Raw genomic sequence first — 23301 nt, 5'->3', positions numbered from 1 at the left:
ATCCACATGGCTGGCACGCAGTAGACGAAGCACTTAAATTTGGCCCTTTCACTAGTCCATATTCTTGCTTTTATTTTTACCAAGCCTGTTTTATATTAAAGAGAGTCGGGGGAATATGTAAAAGTACTTTTATATAATAACACAAGTAAATCTTTTAAACCCTCCTATTCTAGCAAAAAATGCTATCAATGAGCACATTAGCTAAGAGCTCATTTTGCAAGACATATGATACGTTTTGTTTTGAAATAATTCAAAATAGGATCTCACTTCATGTTATATGCTAATACTAGTGAACATAGCTGCCTCCTCATAAGCCAGACCACTGCACTTTAAGAATAGAACACCAAAAGAAAACTAGATTTCAGAGATTAATATGCACACAAAACATTACATATTGATGCACTGTGCTTCCTTCTCAGTGCACATATGTTTTTGATTATTTTGAAGATCAATACATGTTGTTTCCCCAATAAACAAGTTCAAATACATCAAGTTCTACACTGACCTCTAGCTAAAATTTTATGCAAAGTTCAAATAAAAGGTATTTTGATGTCACAAATAGCATCTCCAGATGAATTTTGAGTCCTAAGATGCTATTTCAGCTCATCAGTAATAAAAAGGATAGCATTGAAATTTACAGTTACTGTGATTAAACAGTCTCACTCCCAGCTCACTGAGGAAAACCTGTGGTTGTGTCAGAGACAACTAGCACACAGCAGGTGCCATAATTAAACAAAATAATTATGAAGTGAATAAATAACACCTATTTTCATATTGTAACTATGTTCCTCACAGCTACCTCACAGCAAAAATATATTAGCGATGATTTCAATAGTATTACATCAAAATAAAGAAGAAAAACAGGAGTAAACAGTAATTTTAACTTTTACAGTGTTCAATTTCAGTATATCTATGCATTTCACAGAGTTCACAGATGAGAAGAAAGGATGTAACATTTGCTATTCTATGTCATTCAACAGTTTCACTTCCACAGTGTTGAGAAATCTTCCTTGTACATTATTCTTGAGGTCTGCCTGATGTTACAGGTTTCCAGTGGCTTATACTAGATTTATTTATTTATTTATTTTTTTAAATAAAACACCTGAATAGGAAAGAGATTCTGCCTCCTCACCTCATGGGAATACTGTGTTTCAGAAAATCGGGCAGGTTGAACCAAGAACAAGGAGATTTTGTAGCCCCTCAAGCAGGAGAGAGCAAGAGCAATACAGTGTATCATTTGATGGACACCTCCATGTTTATCACAGGATCATCAACAGCATTGGAAAGAATATCTGGCTGCTGCATTCAAATGTGTTATTTCAGGTATGGGTAAATTTTTGTCACCCGTATTTTATAATGATTATATGAATGAAGAAAAAAATGTCATTCTTTAAAGTAAAACTTTACACTGCATACAAAGATAAATCAAAAAAAAAGTGTTGAAACAGTTCTGTTGCATCTTCTAAATCCTTCAGCATTCACACTTGAACAGCAGAAAGCATTATATAGGCTGCAGTAAAAAAAAAAAAAAAGTCATCTTGGCCGTATGGTATCACAAGAAAACATGTTAAAAGACATTAACTTGGGTGTTAGGTGGCTCAAATAATTTGGCAGCAGCAAACAGCAGAAACTCAGGGTTATTCCTTCCACAAGGAATATGGACACACATGCCAGGTAGCAACTAATTTTTTCAAATTCTACTGTACTCATTTGTTTTCCTGCCTTTAAAGGTGCTACCTTCTGGTTCAACGAACATTTTTATTTCAGTGTCTGGCTGTTCAAATACACAAACACAGAAGATGAAATGCAAGTATCACAAGCTGAACTAGACCAACCATTGATGTGCTAAATTAACTCTTTTTTTTGAGAAAGCTAAGAGCAAATTTATACCTCATAAAGCTCCTGTCCCAGATCCTCAGTGAATTAAAATCAGTTTGGTGCATTTCTTTTAAACGAATTCTACAATTCACTTTTATTCATGTGAACTGTACTTATGAGTCCAAGTTACCAGTTCACATTGTGAACATCATACAGTTACTCTTATTAATAGGAGAGAGGATTAGTTCCAGTGGTCAGGATACAAAGAAGTAAACAGAGTTGTGGTTTCTTTTTCGGCTCTACCGCTGACCTGGAAGGTTACTGGGAGTCACTGCATCTAAGTGAAAGTCACTACAAGATTTTTGAAGTACTGTTAAAGCACCACAAGAGGACAGTGAACAAAACATTTTCATTTCCCAAACAATCTTCATTGAAGAACAGATTTTGCCTCTGTTCCCATCTCTCTGACAAACTTATAAACTTCCACATTGATAAAGCCATCAGTAAGAATGATGCATTTTTTCTCCATTGCCCCAGTAAGGTATTTCTTTTCTCCTCCAGTTGTTCTATACAGAGGAACTGCAAGGCACTGGACAATTATTGTCTGCTTTCACTGTTAGTTACCACTGTGGAATACAGCCTCCAGCCTTAGAAGTGCTAGACCTATCCACTTGCAGGTGAGGAGCAGTAACATTTCCCTTCTCTGGGACTCTGAGTAGCTGTGGCATGGCTCTAAGGTCTCATCAGGAGAAACATGCTATGCTCAGATGATAACAACTGCTAAAGTGCCAGAAACTCAAAGAAAACTGAAACCATGAGTTTCTGTGCCAGAACTTTGCCCAGTATGTGGACATGTGCACTGAAAGCAGAATTTCACAGTCATCCTGCACTTATGTGTTTGAGATGACAAGTCTTACACTTCCTTCCTTAACTAAACATCCTCTTAGCATATTACCAGCAGCTACACTAGAGCTAGGAGACTAACTGCAATAAACATAACTACCCATGAATCTTCATTTTGAATATACTACTGATATATTCCTACTGATGTGTTCAGCCTGCACTGACATTCTTGGAAAAAAAAAAAAAAAAAAAAAAAAAAGGCTATGCTTACATTTGTAAGTAATTCCTAGCTACAGGAAAAAAAAAATATATATATATATCTTTCCCTTCCCACACACTGTATGAAGACGGAAAATGGGAACAGCATTACGCTAATAATACAAGTAGCAAGCTGATACTTTGTGCTTATTTGATGTGTTCCCTAAGTGCAGAAGAAATGTGAAGGGGCAGCAGCCAGTCATCTCATGTTTTTGGCTTTCTGAAACTAAAAGACACAAACAGCTACTACAGCTAACACATGAACAGCTACCACAGACACTTCTGCAGCTTCTAGGAACATGTGTTTGGGGAGTTTTCTTCAAACACAGGACCTTGGAGAGGACTTGTTTCATTGAGGAGGTATTCCTCATCAGGAGAAAATTAAACACTGAGATAGAAGGTACATGTTTCTCTTGATAGAAGCATTGAATTTTGAATTTTTGAACATTGATTATGTTTTTCACCCATTTAGCAGAACTGTGACTGCAAGTGGTTTCCGTTAAAAATAGAACTAGTTGCTTCAAAACAATATTTTATATAAACAATGTATTAGGTCTCATCACTTTAAATTAAGCCATAAGTAAGTGCTTTTTTTCTCCAAGTACAAACCCTGAGTTAGCCTTCAGACAAAAAACACAACAACTTTCTTCTTGTCTTACTCAGGGCCACATTTCTTCTCACTAGTATGTGCCCACAAATCTTATTTCTGTAAGTCACAGAGAGCTTCTCAGAGCATGTTCCATGTGAGCACTCACGTTTTGCACTGCGACAAGTGCACATCAGCTTGAGTACATCTGCTGATTGTCTCTTCTGTTCCATAAAGGAGCTTAATTGCTTCAAATGGCTATCAAAAATGAAAAGTCTTGTGATCAAAGCTACTAACTTTAAGAAGGCTCAGCCCAATACTTGACAATACCAATATGCACATTTATAATGCACTTACTATTCCATTAACCAATGAAAGGAAAAGCATTCTCCTTGTTTTAGATAAGAACAGCGTTGTGATTGTTTTATGGTGTGAGTCATCTTGCATAAAAAGTCCCTTGATTTCAGCTACGCTGCAGAACAACACATTCATTTACTTCCAGCTGTGTGAAAGTCTATAATCTGAGTGTCTGAGAGCTCTTTGAATGTGGGCTGCTGCCCATTCTGACAGCTGCTAATACAACTGGCTAATGGTATTGAACCCAATTATTGTTGTTATATTGTATAATACAAAATACAGTTGGGGTCCAAATTCAACAGCATTAAAGACACAGACTTAAAATCTCATGTGGAAAATAAATTGTATTTCTCAGTAATGGAGTGCTCCCTGCAAATTAAAGTGATGGATTTTTAGTGAAAGAGGGAAAATCCTGACCTTTTCTCCTCCGGTCCCAACTCAGGGAACCACATCTCCTCTTCCCCATAAGTCATAGAGTCATGCAGGTGGAAAGCAGACATGCATGGGGGAGAACTGTATGCATATAAGCAGGTAGGGCAGAGTGTAAGGTGGCATTTGGAGTTGTTCCAGACTGCAGAGATAGCCCAGAGAAGCTGCAATAAATTAGACTTTCTGAGTTTGACTGTTCTAATGTCTACTAAAGATTACGATGACCTCCAGATTACCAAAGAATCTTGAAAGTTTAAAACAACCTCTAGGTATAAGGATTTTGCCTGGTACAATTGATTCTCTGCTAAAGACTGCAGATTTGAACCAAATGCTATAGTTGGCATGCTCAGAAGTTGGTGGAAATTACAAGTAAATAGACTATTTGTTAATAAGGTTTACAAGCACAAAAACCACTTGTACTCCCTCCACCATAAATCTGGTTATTTTATAACTCTTGGTTGCATGATACCCTGAATACAATTTTAATTACTTATTATGGCTTTATTAACAACCTTATAGAGGAAGACCTATTCATTCCCCTCACTAATTTAAAAACATTAAAATCTTTCACTCAAAACACATACTATAAGAAAGGATAACAAATGATACTGAAATATTATAGTAAAGTCTAATTCACAGTGTAAATAGATCTAATCCTGAGTTCTCATTAGCCTCAGTAGGGTTTGTATTTCCATTCCTCAGTACTGCACAGGCATATATTATTATTATTATTATTACACTTTAATAATACTGATAACAAGTTTATATTCATCAAGAATGCAATTTTTTCTTTTTACAAAAGACCGTTTTTTTTTTTTTCCCGGAGTCTCAGAAAAACTCCTGACAAAAGAATCCCCGTGCTTCCACAAAAGAAAGGAAAAACTTTTTCCTACATCCACACTCCAGCATATGTAAATGCCGATCACAAATAACTATATGGTATGGCAAAAAGATTGCAGTAATATTATAGTATGCTGATCCAACAATATGAACTGAGAACAAGTTTACAGAACCTGCTCCAGGAAAAAAAAAAAGTATTCCAAACAACCACTTTTAAAGAGCCTGTCATGAAAACATTAACTGTCTAATACAGGAAATCCACCAAAACATTTTTTTGCCACATTAAAAGATATGGAAAACATATAGCATGCTTTGGATAGATCTGAGAAAGAATCTCAAACACTGCATCAGACCCTTCTTTGTATTTTACCTACTAACATACAACTGCATTAATGCAAATTCAGCCACCTATTTGTCATTCTGTCCCTGGTGAGACTAGATCCACCATGAGGCCTGATGGTACTATCCTGCGATTACCTGTGCCATCCCAATCCAAAACCCTGGTCTCGTTCTTGGAGGTGAAGAACTTGACACCTCTACAATTTCTCAGTTATGACTCCTATTACATGATTTTTTCCTTCTTCCCTTGACATTTATGTGGCCTCCTTTCAGCTGAAAAATTTATACAGCACAAAAATTAAATTCCCACAAAGTGTCCAAAAGGTCTTCTGAAGCCTACTAAAAGGTCAGCAGACACTTATTCATGACATCGCATCTATCATTTTTGTGATACTTCATACCTTCTCTTTGCATAAGCAGCTGCCTTCTGCTCATCACTTGTACAACACCTACAGTGCTCATCAGTGGGGCTTCTAGGTGAAAGTATACAGACATGAAATAAAGGATATACTCTTCAAAGAAAAGATAAACTAGTGCGCCTAAAAATGTTGAGGCTCTCATCCCCGTAACACTTGTATTGAAGTTTTTTCTCATTAGGATCACTACTTCTGTTAGCTTCTTAAGTAAAGATAAATATTTACTTAATTCAGTCAGTGTATTGCATATGATTTCCTAAAGAGAAGTCATAACATTCAATTTCATTCCCCGAATTTCATTTAGTACTGTTTGAGAGCAGTGCACATTAATGATAACTCAAAGCACACCATATCTTTATTTATGGGTTTGGCTTGGAACTTATACACAGTGAGCACCCAAGGAGGAGCTGTGATGCCCTGAAATGAAGCCTCACCACCCCATGCCAGACCCAGTTCAAGTGTCACCATGGTTAAACTAATGCCAGGGTTTAAAACCTAGATTCCATATTTGTGGTTGACTAGGAAATTTTGTCTAGAGCATATCTGGAGTAACATGGAGCACTTCCTGGCATTCAGGTGTAGGTTAAGAATCCTGTATGGACACAATGATTATGTATAAGCACAGCATTACCTTCAGGATCTCTTTGCAGCAATCTTTGGCAGGAGAAAATCTGGTGGGACTAAAAGCAATAGGTCAAAGCTAAGAAGCAACACAAGATAAGCTGGTGACTCTAAGAAATAAACATCAGTCTTCCCATTTCTGCCTGAAAAACAAGTATACCATCAGTAGTATTTCCTAAACAGTTTTACCTGTTTAAACAACAACAACAAAAAAAACACCTTCAAGGGTCTTAAAAATGTTAGCTTCCATATCAGAACTATAGCCTTTTATTTTGCTCCTTTAAACATGATATAACATACAAGAACACATGGACAACCTAGTTAAGCATCTCTTTGACTTATTAATTGGCTCTTTTTGACTACTACTTTATCTCCCTCCCCCTCATATGCGCATAAGTATTTTTGTTCTTTTTTTTTGTTTTTGTTTGTTTGTTTTTAAGGTTAAGGTTAAATTAGACTTAAAATTTAACCTAGGTGTTCTCATCTTTACAAAGAAAATAAACTTGGGCCCTGGAGAAGGCATTAGCATTCTGGTAACCAAAGCTGTCAAAAACATACAAAGTGACAGAATGAAAAGGTGACTTCCTGCAGAATTTCATAAACTTGCATGAGACGTTTTTGCCACTTGTCTGAACATTAACTGTTACAGATAACTTGTGCTGAGTGATGAAAGGTCAGATACCAGAATGTGTTAGAAATAAGTTTGTTAATACTTGAGTTCAAAAATCAACTACCCTGAAGGATTTTCTCACTCAGTGTCATAACAAATATCTTCTGAAAGCATTAGTCCTGACTACAACACGACAAGGAAAAAAGTGATTAAGTTACATTTGATCCTAACCACATTTCTAAATATTTCTTCTAAATGTTTCCAAGAAGATTTAAGTGGATTAATGTTAGTACTTAAAATGTGTGTGAAAGCAAAACATTATATCTTACTAAAACTCCTATGGCTTTGCCTGTGATTTCAAGACAGTTTTTCTCTAACTGAAATTTCCCTATATATGAGTCAACTCATATCATGGTTGCTCTCTGGACTCCACCCATTACATTCCTTCCCCCTGCACATTATAAAATATATGACCAGCCCTTCAGCTATGCTATTATTTAGACCAGCAAGCAGAAGACTGTTGTCCTGTGCTGTCAACCTGTATCCCAGATGCTGTCATATACACTTTGCACAACTGCTACTATAATCAAGACCATTTCTGTTCTTGGTGTCTGGTGGATCCTCTTCTCTGGTTTCTGCTTTTAATAAGTGAGCTGTCCTAATGCTGATCTGTCTTACAAAGTCACTACTTCCATGCTTCCCACATACTCTTGATTTTTCTTTTTATTTGTTTTTCCTTTATTTCATTAGATATTATGCCTAAAGTGTTTTTTTGTTTGTTTGTTTTGTTTTTAATGTACCATACCTTCCATTTGCATTGCTTCTTTTGGGTTTTAGTATGACTACAATCAATGAAACTAGAAAAACAATGAGTAGGAAGATCCCTTTGTACTGTAGAGCTAAATTAAAAATAAAGTAGTACTACATGAATAAGAATCAAATTCAAGCAGAGATACAACAGCAACACAAAGGAAAATTATAAACAATGCTAAAATAAAATTATTAAAATGCTTTAAAAAGGCTCAAAAGAAACAGTATATTCTATTTATTGTATATTCTATACAATAAATCAAATACAGATCAAATACAGATCATTTCCTATCTGCAAATAATGCATTAGGAACACAGTATATTCTATATAAACCCTTATATGCATTTCCAGTAATACTAGAAATTGGACACACACACACACACACCATGTCACATACAGTACTATATGACAAACAGTGCCAGCTTACAATAACCCCCAGTAGCAGTTTTCACTGGTCTGAATAGCAAAGTTCCTCCCTCCTCCCAAACCCCACAGACAGTGCTGGGCTCCCTGCAGTAGCTATGACATACATATATGCAGCCATTCACACCCCAGCTCCCAGCCAAATATCAAGTTCCAGAACTTTGGTGCCCAAGAGCTTGACAAGGGATAGGCTTTTAAAAATAGTTTAAAGAGAAAAACGTGCTTTATCTAGGTTAAAAGAAAAAAGGCAAAATACAAAAGTTTCTGGCCAAGGAGAAAATCTAGCATGGAAAATTTCATCTTACAGATTTATCATATTTTAGATGCATAAGTAATTGAACAATTATCTTGTTGGAAAATGTTTAGTTATTTTTAGTGTCTAATAAGAGAAAAATTGTTCAATTTTTTAAAATTTATAACATTGCCAGACTGGAGCCTCACTCATGCAGACACACTGGATAACTAGATGAACAGTGAGGTAGCTATTGAATTTAAGGCATTTCTTGAATCAGACAGCCATAAGGCTATTTGCAATGAAGATGCCTGAAGTACACAGAAGTCTTACTGCTTGGGGTCTCTGAGTCCATTTTTGGATCTGATCACATCCTCATCTTGTCATCTTCAGAAGATTGAAAAGTGGGAAGCAAATAAGGTCTGAGGCAATGCAACAAAATCACAGGAGATCAAACAGCAAAATATTGCTCTAAGCAAGCACTGCCTGTGGAAAGCTCTGAATGCAGCTGGTAAAGGTGCCCAGTTCTGGCAGTTCCTTATGTTTTGAGTATCTCGGTCTACATTAGCTGACATCTCAGTAAATCACACATAAGGGTATAAAAATTCTCATTTGCCTTCCTGTGTCAGAGAAGTGTACGGTTTTAGAGAACTACCTCTGCTTCTTCAGTATTGTGGGAGGAAAGGAGATCCCTCTGCAGTTGTCATCTAAACTAGACATGCATGTCAGCACTACAAAGTTTACCAGGGCATCGGTGCAACCCAACAGCAAGGAGAAACCACTGGAGCACCCAGAGGCTGGCAGCCACGTGGTGGCAGTGAGAGCGGGCTAGGGAAGTGCTGAATATGCCAGAAACACCAAGCTAAGGAAAGAGCACAGCACACCTTTGGAAGGCACTGCTGTGTAGTTACACGTTCCTTTTCTTTTACTCAGTATCACAGTCACGATGGCACAGGAAGGAGAGGCACGAGCTCTTCATATCTGCACTTCTGCAGTCGGGCTGTTTGTGCTCTTGATGATAGAAATAACTGCAAGTGAAAGTGACTCGGCAGCAATTTGCAGCTCTAATGCAACAATACTAATCAGAAGAGTAAATCTAAGCAAGTGCTAACTCAGCAGTCCCAGGGCCAGCCTAGTGGGGATGCGAGAGCTGTGCCATCCATTGGACACAGCAACAGCCGCTCCCAGCAGCAGCCACCCAGCAGGCACAGGGCTCTGTCATCCAGATGAAGCAGAACACCAGATCAACTCAAAAAATTCGAAGCGTTGATTCAAAACTCAAAGTGTCAAGAGAAAAGTTTATGCAAAGTTAAATGCTCCATTAAAACTTTATGCTCCATTAAAAGCAAAACACAACACAACCTAATAGTCCTTCTGCTATAACTTTGCTGCTGTGGAAGATGCATCTGGATACTCAGTTCTGTTTATTGCTCCTGGTACTGACTTTCATGCCTTTAATAGTCACTCACATAAAATCGGACTGATCAACTTCACTGCAGAACTACAGCAACAATCCCAGAAAAGCAGGTTGTGTTTAAAATGGCATCTCATGGATATTTTTAAGCAGTTAGATATTTCCAGCTTCAGTATCACATGCTACTAAAGCATCTCACATCTAAATTAATCTTTTTATATAAGCATAAATAGACCGTAGTATGACTTGACATATCTATTCTCATAAAATCCACAAAACTGACAGCAGAAGCAAAACAGAAGGCCATGCAAATTAACTAATTGAATTAGAATCAACAATCCAAGTTACTCATCTCTAGTTCAGTTATCGTTAAAATAAAAACTCTAAGTACCTGATGAAACACTAATTGAAATATTTTCTCTTTATGTTCAGGATGTACTAATTCAGTATTACATCAACTAAGACAATTACTAAGTAATTTGTAAGTGGAAAAATTTCTTTTAGCACACACCAAATCCTACCTAAACAAACAGTATACAGGCTTATAAAATAAGTTTCCTAATATTCTTTTCCACTATGTCTTCTCTAGAAACAAACCTTAATTTTTATAGAATGCGAGAAGCTGTAATAGCTTAAGAAACAAAAAACACAACCCTTTTCTTCGTACTTCCAAAAATCTCATAACACTAATAGCTGAGCATGTGGAATGAGCTCCAGCCCCCACTTCTAGAAACTGTGATGATGCTGGACACCTTTTCACATCTCACTGGAATGGCCTCTGCTCCCTGCTTACAGTGATTTTCCAAAGCCCACTTCAGAGAAATAAAATGCTTTCAACTGTAAACAGTTGCTGCCAGCCCAAGCAGTTAATAGAGTTTACCACTCAGCAGTTGGGTTTTGTCAGATATTTATGGGATCACACAGAAACAGAGAACATCTTTCTGCTTTTAAGGAAAATTACAGTCTCCACATTGCATATTGTTCCAAAACTTCAATTAGATAGAATATTCAGTTCTTCAATTTGTTAGTGAGAAACTTCTTGCCAGCCTGCTGGTTTAACACTTCTGCAGGCAGACTTCAGCTGTTACAAGCCATCTACATCGCCTGCTGCTTTGTCAAGTTTTGAGAACTCCCTGATTCACAGCATTATTCAATGCTGCTTATGAGCAGAGAGATCAGAGTTCACCCAGCTTGTGACTGCACCAAGACTGCAGCTACATTTCAGCTGCTGTGTCCACCCAGTCAAGTAGCAACAGTCTCAGCCATTACTGAGAATGGGAACTTCTGGACATACAGGACCAAATGCTCACAACTTTACTTCTTGAGTTGAAGGACAAGCCCTGTAAACCCTGCCTATTGCAGATTATAAATCCTTGTGATTCAGGCATGAAAGCACACACATAGCCTCCCCACTAACCACTAAACATGTTTTCTAGTGTGTGATAGAAAATGAAAATTCAGATTGTGTTTATGGTGATATCTTGGCAGTCTTCCATCTTTCAAAGCCTCTTTCCCTTAGAGGAAGGAAGCATCATATCTACAACACTTCTGCTCTGTTGGATAAGCTGTAGGGCTACTCCAGCCCTGACTGCAACACCCAGACCTGCTGTCCTGCAGGACATCCTGCTGACGCCAAGGAATACGCATTCATCATACATCCATACACCAATGAAAATGCATTCATCAGTCTTCACTTACATTAGCAAAAAGTATAAAAAAGGTAACATATCATCACAACACTGATAAAGATGGACAACTTACACTCTGCCCTTTGTCCCTTCACCACGTTACACCACCACCACCACCACAAATTCATCAAAACCATTACACTGAGGAAATGGCAACTAGGACACCCTCAGGTCTCAGACCTCTGCAAGCATCACTGCTCTGCACTTGCTTCCTATTTGGTCCCCACCTCACTGCCCTACACATGGGCCCTATCTGCCACAGCTCCAGGGTATTTCCACTCATCTCTTGGTGGGAATGCATGTCACAACACTGGAGAGCTATTATCACGCCAGAGAGCTATTATCATTGAATTTGTCTTGTAACCATGACACCAGCATTGCAAAATTCTGCTAGTCCATTTTTACACAGCAAAAGACTTTTCTTCTCCCAACAAGAAAAAACAAGATTTGTTTTTATTCATTCAGTGCTACCACACAGACAGAAAATTGCCAGAAAATTAACAGAGGTTAAATTCATGTCAAGTTCAGCCCAAAGACTGTAAGGCTTGAGAGCTGCCAGTATCAACACTTTTTGCTTTGCTAAAAATGTAGAGGGATAAATACTTTAAGTAAAAGGCTTCTCCACAGGCTGACTTGACAAGGTGCTTGCTCACAACTTCCACAAAGCAGTGTTAAATTGAGTGTTCTTCCTGGTGCCCCTGCCAGTATCACTGTGCTGTTCACAGAAAATACTGTTCTAAACACAGTTTGCTTACTCTGTTAGGGGTTACCCAACTGTACTGCATAATTGCCCTGCTGAGATCTGACCACCGCTCGTGATTTCAAACAATGCAGCTTAGTTATCTGTGACACGTGCAACAATGGTCTGACTGAAAAAGTTATCGTAATATTAACCCCATTGTAGCCTTTGGCAGCTAGGCAAGAGCAGTGAAATCATTATATTAATTGGTTAAACTACTTCAACTTTCATATTTCTAGTCATCTCCACTCTGCAACACATACTGTTGATGCATAATTATTGTTATCCTTGTTGACTAACTTTCACTGGTGACCTGACACGTTTATTATACTTTGTTCTAAAGTCTTTTATTAATAACATACTTCCCAACATCCACCACGATTCAGAGAGCTCTGGAATATTTCATAAGAGCAACAACAGTTTTTGCCAAAATTAAGTCAGAGCAAAGCAGACCAACCAGGCTGGATGATGAACAAAATCGTATTTTATGTTTCTGTGATGCAGTGGCATCAAAATGCCAATATGCAGTGAAGACTGATAAGAATGCCCAGAACATCATGGAAAAATATGGCACTTTTTTTTTCAGGCTAGAGCATGCACAGAAGTGGTTTAAATCTTTTCTGCTTCTCCAGCCAGGGGAAGTGCTGTCACAGCAGACTGAAGGCACTGCCAAGGCCTTGGAGGAGCAGATACTGCTCCTGCCAAAGCAAACAACCCGCTGCAGGGACAACTGCTGCTCCAGGTGGGAACTTCACAGCTTTTCAAGGCTGAAGATTTTTAGGGCAAAACAATTGGCATGAAAACGAATAGGGAACAACTCTTCACTGTGTTAACTAAAAGCAAAGCAAGAAGGAATAATGTGAACTTAATGAGTGTCAGGTAGGGGTTCCTCACATGATATGCAAGGTGTTCTGAAAGCTAAAAGTTTAACTTGTTTCAAGAAATACCCAACTATACTCCTGAGTGGAAAATGCCTTGGGTAGTAATAAATACAAAAGATAGCACACCTGGCCACGAGCTGCAAATCATAGGAAACCAGTGGAGTAACAGAGAAATACCACCCATGCTTGCCTCATCCAATGCATCTCCTTTGGACAGCTGACAGAAAGGTCACTGGGTTAGTGTCCTTTCACGTGAGGCAAATCTTTTCTTATGTTCCTATGAAGGAAGGGGACGCAAGTTTTATTCACTTGTAGTGACAGAAATAAAGCAAATTTCCAAATAGATACAACACATTGCTGTATACTCCATGTTGTTGCTTAAATACTCCAACTGCTGGGTCTGCAAGCAGTAGTTTTTCTGGCTAGCAATAACAAAGAGTGGAGGAGCACAGAGTACCCTCTCACATACAATCAGGAGTTCACCAACTTTAGGCTAGTTACACTTTCACAAACAAGTCATGGACAATAGGGCTGCACAATTTGCACAGAGATGGGAATACATGTATGTAAAGCTGAGAGTATTAAACAGCTGAAGTGCTTACTTTTTGCTTTTTTGTTTTCTAATCAGATCTGTCCAGATTAGTGTCTTTGCATAAGAAAAGCATTCAGCAAGACTTCAAAAGCTGTGGCAAAGTTTAATGAGAGGGGAAAATCATTTAATTTTAAGTATTCTTTCTTCATAAAAAGGAAAAAAAAAAAATAGATATTAAGTATGGAACCACCTAATGCCATTTTTAGCATTAGGTCTCAGAAGAGAGCCTAAGTGATTTGCCCAAGGCCATACCGTGATTCAGTGCCAGAATGACAGAACACTGTTATAATTACAGTTTCTTATGAAGCTTGTAAGAACATGCTGAAGGTCAGAGGTTGATTTGATTTTTAGCAAAAGGATTTGCTAAGCAGTTTTCAATATCTCATCATGTAATCTATAGCTACAGACAGGCCCAGCATCACTATTCCAGGGGGAAATACGTTTGATGGCAGGAAGTGCTGTATGAACATTTCATTCTGCTTCAGGAAAGATAAGCAATTCACAGGAGATGTGAAATGCTATTTTCTAGAAGTATATCAACCTTTAAAGTTATCATGAAGAAAAAGCTATTATGGAGAACTGAATAGACTGACGGAAGTTCAGAAAAAGCACCTCACCAGGGACAAGGTCCTCCCATTTGGCCCACAGGGCACATCTCAAGTAATTGTAAGAAATGAAGGATGTACCAGCCGCAGACCAGAAAGGTTTGCTTTGACACGCTTCCATAATTGTGTCCCAACACAAGTTCAACTTCAAGCAAACAAGGTTTTTCTAATGAGTTGCTTGATCAAAAATAATTTAGCTGGTTTAAGGGAGTTTTGCCAGCCAGAAAGAACACGACTGAAGGAAACTGCTTCTAGTCAATTCATTAAGTAGGAAGTATCTAGGAGTTACACTGTAACACACACCATAGCTCTCACATTGTTTGGTGGCAGGCTGAGGGATGAACCAGGCTAAATTCTAACCTGTATTATTGCTGCTTTGGCATTGAAGACATTTTATCAGTTAAAATTCTATTAGTATACTATTTGTTAAGAAAGGCAACAGTCTGTAACAGTAACAGTCTGTAAATACAATAACTAAAACATTACAAATCCTGGTTACCGAAGTGTCTGAAGGTTACCATCAGAACCACACAACTCTTGGCTTCGGAGTTTGCTGTTAAAAACGTTAGGTCATTCTGCCACTCATTTGAAGAGTGCAGTACAGATGTACAAAGGTAAGGAAGAAGAGTCTATAGTCACTGCATTTAGTTACATTACTAGTCTTCCACTTGTAAACAGACTTCACAGGAAATCTGGACCCCTTTCTCCATGCCTGCTGCAATTCCCTGCAAGTATCAAAGGAAAGGGAAATGGCACAAGCTCCAGGGCAATTTTATGCTTCAAAATCTATAGGAGGTGTTAGTATGATTTAGAACCAAGATACAACTGAATATTTCATAACTAAAGAAATGTAATGTCTCTAATAGATCTTGTATCCTCATAAATTCTCTGAAGTTTTGCCAAACAGGGACATGGTGAATCAAAATCTTTGCCAAGTGTTATTTTTGATCTAGTGACCTATACTGACCTAAGAATGAATGAAAGCAATGATCTGTTTATATTATTAAATGTGGTGGTAGACTCAAATATTTAATCTCATCTGAAGAAAAGTGTGGATTTTCTAGGAAATCAGCTAGGCTGCTTCCACAACCTGCCAAACAGAATAAGGAAAAGAACCTTAGACCAGGCCATATACACTGCCTACTACCACCACCAGCCTGTAGGTGGCTCGGGGCTCTCCACGGCTCTGCATTTTAAGATAAATGCTTGATCTTCGGTCCTTACACAGTTGTGAATGCTGTTAACATAACCAGTACAACGCTGCCTTGGTAGTTTTCTAATCAGCTTGAAACAATTGTTCTAGAAGAGATCTGAAGATGAACCAACACATCCACTGGATGGATTTAACATAACTCGCATACAACTTCCAAAGAAAATCAGCAGTTCCTGTACTATCTTGATGTTTGGCGTGGTTTTTGCAGAGCTGAGGTCCAATGTGGAAAGAAACACATGTCAATGTCAAAACATTCTGTCTTACTGCTCTCTGTGTGGCTCAGTTTCCAGGAGTGACAGCCATTTCTAGATCTGATATATATATTTTTAAATTCAGAGGCATCTTCAGACTCTTGTCCAAGTCTCTGTATTAAGATACAAGCACAGGAAATACAGGAAAAGCCAACATGTTCAAATTCCTGATGGCAATTGCAGGGAAAAATCTAGAAACCTTCCCCACTCTCACTGTGGAGCAAGAGAAGATTCACTGAGCTATTCTGTAGAAAACTCCTTCCTGAAGCCAAATCTGACAGCATATTTGTTTGATGATAGCACCTAAAGGTCTCTTGAAAGGTCTCTTGAGGGAAGAATGTTTCCTTCCTCAGAAATGAAGATGTCCAAATATTAACTGCCAGTCTCAAAACAAAGACATCGAGACATAAGTTAAAGTACATTTAGAGTTTTAAAATTATATATATATATAAATATATATATATATAAAAAGAAAAAAAAGCACTCTCCATTAACCTGAAGGTATGGTAATGTACACAAGACAGAGAAGTCCGTTCAAATAAGTGACTGCAGTCACTTGGTGCTGTTGGTTGCAAACCGGTGATGTGAAGCTGCCCTGATAAAAATCAATATTCTAGTGACAAATTGTTTTAAACTCCCCAGCAAGAGAATTCAGTTACTGTGATTTATTTTAATTTAGATTTGTGTAGGAAGTACTTTCAAGAACTGTGCCTAATAGACCATTAGAGTTTTCCCAGATAGGTGCTGGAGCGCTACAACTTCATCCTTCAAATGTCTTTGTTATTTTCTGCCTTCTTTCAGCAAATTCACGTCACACAATGAGATACAGTCCACGTGATGCCTTTGAGAATTATGCCAATTTTAAATAATAGACTCTGGAGTCTCACTGCCATGCAGATTTATCAGAGAACCAAGGCAGAGGTTAGCAGGAGCACTCAAGGCCAAGATCATCACACACTGAATGTACAAAACAAGCAAAAAGATTCTTCAGCCAATTTGTTTCTTACATTCCTTTATAGTGCATTCAAAATAATTTTTCAGTAATATCTTTCATATTCAGAGCTGGATGCACCATTTTCACAAGTCAGATGTCAGCATGCTCTGAATCACTCCCTCTCCTGGCATTTTTATTTACAGTTGATTACTTCCATAAGGTAAAGAAGCAGTCCTAACTGACTTAGAGATAACTACCTCCCAGCATGAGTTTAAGCCCATCATGTAAAAATTCATAGAAGGCAAATTAGCAGGTGGAGCAAAATTTCTGCAAGTCACTCATCATTATAGTAACCCCTGCACAGAATATATTTTGGCCTTAGCTATTACTAACCAAGAACAGCACATTAAATTGGGCAATTTAGACTCACTGGGCTGTTATTAGGAATGTAAGAACTAAAAATGTCAGAGCATGCAAGAACAGTATCTTCAAGACCCCCCAAACCACAAAGTTCACGAGCTGAATCCTGGAGTTTGGTTATATAGCTCTTACGAAAACTACCCACAGAGCACAGACAGCCAATCTAGTTGTTCTTCTCCCTCCTAGGAAGGATCTTGCTGCATTCAAACGACTGCCTTTCATTAAGTCAAGCAGGATTTAATTCAGACTGGCTGCCCCTGTGTAATTTCCCTGCAGTTGATTCATTTCTTTCAGGCTAGGAGGATGCCAGAGCCAGAGAGAAAAAGGACACCAGTTTTAAGGGATGGTGGAGCTGCTGCTCGTTAAACTTCTGATGGAGGATTAGATTTGTTTTGGCACCACATCTCAGAGGGCTCTAAAGGGCATACAATAATCTAAACCACAGACTGTCAAGATCTTGCTAGGTCGAGTTTCTCACCAGTCCTGGAACAAGTATGACTCACCAGCAAACAGCACAAATACTTAATGACTCTTCAGGACAGCACTGGGAACACACACAGGCTGCACAGTTCTTTTAAATTCCCCCCCCCCCCCCCCCCAGTCTTATATGCAGATGAATCAGGTGTCCCCATTTGTAAAATATACATAAAAATATATCTTTTTTTTTTTTTTTTTTTTGAAGAGTTACCAGTTGCGTAACATAATGTAATAAGGAAATAGCTTCTATTCTATTACTGTCTGTCTCAAAGTAGAAATCTCTACATCAGTCTGGTTAACCAAGCCACTGACACTAGGGAGGCAAAACTCATGGTGAGACAGCAGTTTCTCTCATGCCAGTGCCTGTCAGGTCTACTTTTGTTCTTAAACAAGGAAATGGCTGGAGTATCCCTTATACCAAAAGGGAGAAGAGTTTATTTGGCAATTGAAAACCAATCATTACATGCAGGAAATTAACTTAGTAGTGCTATGTTATTAACACTGTGGTCAAAGATATAAAAAACCCTGAAAGTTTGCCATGAAAAACAAAACTACAAAAGCTTTGAAATCTAATACTCTACCATTCTACATATTGCAAAATACAAACTTGGTTACAGCTTGGGAGCATTAAAATCTCCTCAAATCTTAAATATTTTATTTGCTCTTAACTTCCAGAAAATAACTAAGAAGAATACATAAAGTGATACTTGTATCTACTGAATTCTAATTGAAAACATAATTCTTTGTTTCCTATTGACTCAAGACACTAGTGCCCCCAAGTGACATTTCATTATACAATAGTCTTGTAGCTTTGTAAAAAAACAAACAACAAATTATTTTAATTGCTTCACATAATACTGAGTATAGAAATACACTTCAAACAGAAGACACACTTATTTAATATTGAGATTTGTTTGAGATGGCTTGGGGGTAGGGAGAGTAGGGGCAGTTTATTATTTTTTCATTTTCTAACTGATGCATGCTACTTGTCAGAAATAATATCAATATAAAGCTGGGATTCTTTCATTTGCTAGCTAAGTTATCACACTTTTTTGCATGAACCACCTCATCACCCAGACAGATTTTTCCTTCATTGTTTTGGAAGGGATTTCCCTTTTTTTTTTTTCCCCTTCTAGTTTTCACTTGCCCCCTTTCCTTACAACCACCTTTGCTGATATCATCATTAAATTAGAGTGCTCATTCTGCAAGGCATTCTCCTGGAAATGCTTCCTTTGGCTTCCCAGAGATAAGCCATGCATTTCTAGCATGTGTTCTTCCCTCTTAACAGGGAGGGAAGAAGCTTAAAAGCACAGGTTTAAAAAGAACAGCACAGACTGCTGAGCCTCATTAACTCTGAAATCTGTTACAGGGCACAATAGTGTTTACATTCTCATTTATTTTTCCATAAACTCTACGTGTAAGAGCTCATTTAATATATTCTTGAAGAGTTTTAATGCACTGGTTTTTAATTATAACAATGGTATAAGTGACTAGTCAAGAATAAAGATGCAATCAAGGTATGGGAAACTTGCTGATTTTGCATACTCTCAGTAGCCAGTGAACGGAAGCAAACACCACCACCTCTGAACTATCATCAAATATTTACATAAACATGTTTATGTAATACACAACTCACATTTACAATTGTTTTGCTTGTTGAACATATGATAATCAAATATATTATCAAAGATGATATGTATAGAAGATAAAAGCAACACTTTGAACAAGATACTTTTTTTCTACACTTTATTAGTATACCTCGTGCCTATATAAAGGGTATATTTAGAGAGGGACTCATTTCTTTATTTTGCATTTGACTAGCTATCGTAGCATGCACTGCCAGATTTGTATGTTAATACATCAATATTCCACATTAATATTTTCAAGAATCAAAAACAAATATTTTAAAAGTACGGGTCTTTTCAGATGTCTGATGACTGAAAATTGACAGTTATTTTGTGAAGTTATTTGTACAATGCACCATCAATTACACAGACACTTTGTAGAAACAGGAAGAGTTCTCTTACAAGAGATTTTTCTTCTGTCAAGATAAGTTACCTTTAACACCGTACCACAATAGTTGATACTGCCAGAGACAGAACTGAATTTCTTCCTTGTTTACTCAATACATAGAGTTAGAAGAAAGTATTAACCAAAGGAGGATGTCAAATACACATACTGCAATTAATATTGTCCATATTTTTCAGTTTTAAAATATTAATATTTGTGTCAATGGTAACCCCAGTTACTTGGCTTTAACAAAATATTTTTTAAAGATCATATATAATACCTCAGAGTAATTGGGGAGTGAGTTGTCTGAATTATTAGTCTGTCATACCACATGCATTCTTGCCCTTTCCCTAACTTATACTTCACTCCTTCTATTTGTTGAATGTGCTTTAAATAAGAATATGATAAATCAGTTACAAGTCTAATCTTTTACTTCCAATTCAAATGGCTAGGTCAACAAGAATCTGAAGCTTAACAAGAAGTTAACAGACAGCTCATGAACACAACAGATCATAATATAACAATGAAAGATTTAGGAAAGACACCAAAAGCATATGAGGATACACAGCAAGGAAGCTGGCTCTTCACACATAAGTAGGTATTGCTAAGAACAACTATTTGAAGATCTCCACTTGATAGCAAGTATGTGCTATGTTAAATAATCTAAGTAATATAAAGAAATTTGCTCATAACTGTTTCTATTGGAAGAAATCTGGTAAGTAATAGGAGGTATAAAATAATCATTAGTCCTCTACTCTCTCAACTTTAGTGTACACACTTAATACTTCACTTGGCAAGGATTTTCCCACCAGGACTGCAAAAAAGTTCCTTCATGTAATGAAATTTCAAAAAAGACAATCAATTTTGAATTATTCCCACTACACAAACCAGATGCTATTAACCGACATTAAGAATATGAATCTTTGTATGACTATTCTCACCAAACCTTTGTTTCCAACAACAATTAAATGGCTCTGGACTATACCCTAAATTTATCACTGTAGATATAACAGGTAAAAATAGAGATGTAATAGCAACTTCAAGAAGTACTTAAAATATAATTAACATATTTTCTATGGAAGACAAGTTTGATTTGTGTAATATTTTGCAAGCTGTTTAAAATTTCATAAACTGTTAGTTTAGCTTTATAATGCTTTTCATTAACGTCATACAATCTTGATTCTAAGGATCATCTGCTTAGATGAAACAGTGAGGTAGGATTTTCCTTTCCAAGAGGCATTACAGAACACCTCTTTACGTCATAGCATAGAAATGTCAGCACATACAAAATACACCAACAAGGTCTCTCTATCAAGTATTAACTGTTTTCGAATCAACATAAGAAGCTTTTGGGGCCAAGTCTGCCTCTACCTAGACTTCCACAAAAATAAGATTCAATACAACATCAATATAAACAGGAGCGTGTGGTTTCCCATTACAAGCTTGAAAGGTAATTTATTTCTCTTTCCTGGTCTGATGGAATTGTTATTCTGTTTCTCCACAGCTTGCTGACCTATCTTACTTTTCTGTAGTCTTCTTAAAAACAAACATACAAAAAAAAAAAAACAAAAACCCTTCGTTCTCATTTTCTCCTCCCTCCTCTCTGCATTCACCAGCACCATTTCCTATTTTCCCTACCTTTAAATTCCATCCTTGCTGTTCCCTCTATTCTGATACTTGAGCTCCCTTTACTTGCCAGTTCTAACTTAATGAACACTTATTTTCCCTTTTCTATCCTCTTTATCCTTTCACAGGCACTTGGAAGCCTTCTGTGTTGTGTGATAACAACAGGGTAAACGTATGAACTCCATTAAAGTTTTAGTAAATGCTACAGGCATTTATCCCATGCAGAACATGAAGAGAAGGTGATGATTTTAAGTCAGCAACCTTAGAATTTTCTTTATAATAGATGTCCTGGTTTCAGTTAGCACAGAATTAATTTTCTTCCTAGTAGCTGGTGGAATGCTGTGTTTTGGCTTAGAATGAGAAGAGTGCTGATAACACCCCGATGCTTTAATTGTTGCAGAGCAGTGCTTATACTAAGCCAAGGACATCTCAGCCTTTGCTCTGTCCTGCCAACGGGCAGGCTGGGGGGTGCAGTAAGAGCTGGGAGGGGACAGACCCAGGACAGGTGACCCAAACTAGCCAAAGGGGTATTCCATACCATCTGACGTCATGCTAAACAATATATAGGTGGCTAGCCGGGGGGAGGGGGCCGGACTGCTCGGGGTTAAGCTGGGCATCGGTCAGCGGGTGGTGAGCAATTGCATTGTGCATCACTTGTTTGTACATATTATTAGTAGTAGTACTATTATCATCATTGTATTATTATTATTATTATTATTATTATTATTATTATTATTATTTTCCTGTCTTATTAAACTGTCTTTATCTCAACTCACGGGCTTCACTTTCCATTTCTCTCCCCCGTCCCAGAGAGGGAGGGGGGAGGGTGAGCGAACGGCTGCGTGGTATTTAGCTGCCAGCCGGGTTAAACCACGACAATAGTTTTCCCTATAAACTTATTCTTACAGGTAGTTTTACGAAAAAGAAAAGTAAATATTCATTGATGATAAACATGCTGTGGTTTTCTTTATAAACAGAAAATTGTATTTGTTCTAATAATTGTTTTCACCAAATGTTCTATTGAAAGAGTACCTATATTAAAAGAGAAACTATTGCTTAAACAAAAATTAATTCCTTGACAACTCTGAATTCAGAGTCAACTCTGAAGTTTTCCTATTAAAGTTTACTTCATGGAAAGTCCACATGAAACATATTAAATGGTAAAGTGAAGTTTCAGATGCAAAATCCCCTGCATTTATTGAACAGATGCATGTTTTATGTTAAGACCTGTACTTTTTATGTTAAGCACTTTAATATTAACACAACAACTACTACCCCCTATCTATTACAACTCCTCAGTGTACCTGATCTTCATAAAATAGTTATAGGATGACAAAAAAGTAATCTGAACCTAAAGCAAGAACTTCTACCAATTTAATTATGAATCAGCACCTAATATCTCATTTATTGGAGGTACAAGTTCTTCCTTATGTCAAGTGCTCTCTTCATGTTTCATTTCTTTATGAAGTGAAACTACTTAAGACAGAAAGCATACAATGTATTATTCTTATAATAGGGGATGTATATGCATTAACATCTATATAGAATGCCTCTGTACTAAAGTTCTTAGTCTTTCCTTCTAAATATAACTTAAAATCTTAGTTTTATGAACTATCCCAGAATGACCATATATTTTCCCTGAGCCCTTAAACTTAATTCATAACTTCTAAGTATACTAGAGGATAGGTCTTCGAAACTCTAGCTTCTACACAACAAGATACCATCTACAAAAACTTAACCTACATGAAACAGGCTACATAGTGAAGGGCTGGCTGATAAAGAAAGACACCCATGCAAATAAGTGTTTTCAAACACAGATAAGTAACAAACTCCAAGATGCGTAAGGAAGCTAAAATTTGGAATGATTA

The 23301-nt window shown here is 37.3% G+C and overlaps 1 protein-coding gene across 1 annotated transcript in view; it reads right to left on the bottom strand.

The window, feature by feature from the left end:
• Nucleotides 1–23301, bottom strand: part of PDE11A (phosphodiesterase 11A) — a gene marked incomplete at its 5' end in the record, with an annotated part of 131341 nt that overhangs the window by 91102 nt on the left and 16938 nt on the right. The window lies entirely within an intron of this gene.

Source organism: Aythya marila (genome assembly GCF_965140915.1).
Source record: "Aythya marila genome assembly, chromosome: 6".
NCBI classification, from domain to species: domain Eukaryota; kingdom Metazoa; phylum Chordata; class Aves; order Anseriformes; family Anatidae; genus Aythya; species Aythya marila.
The sequence above is the reverse complement of the archived record's forward strand: the minus strand, read 5'-3'. Positions and strand labels throughout refer to the sequence as shown.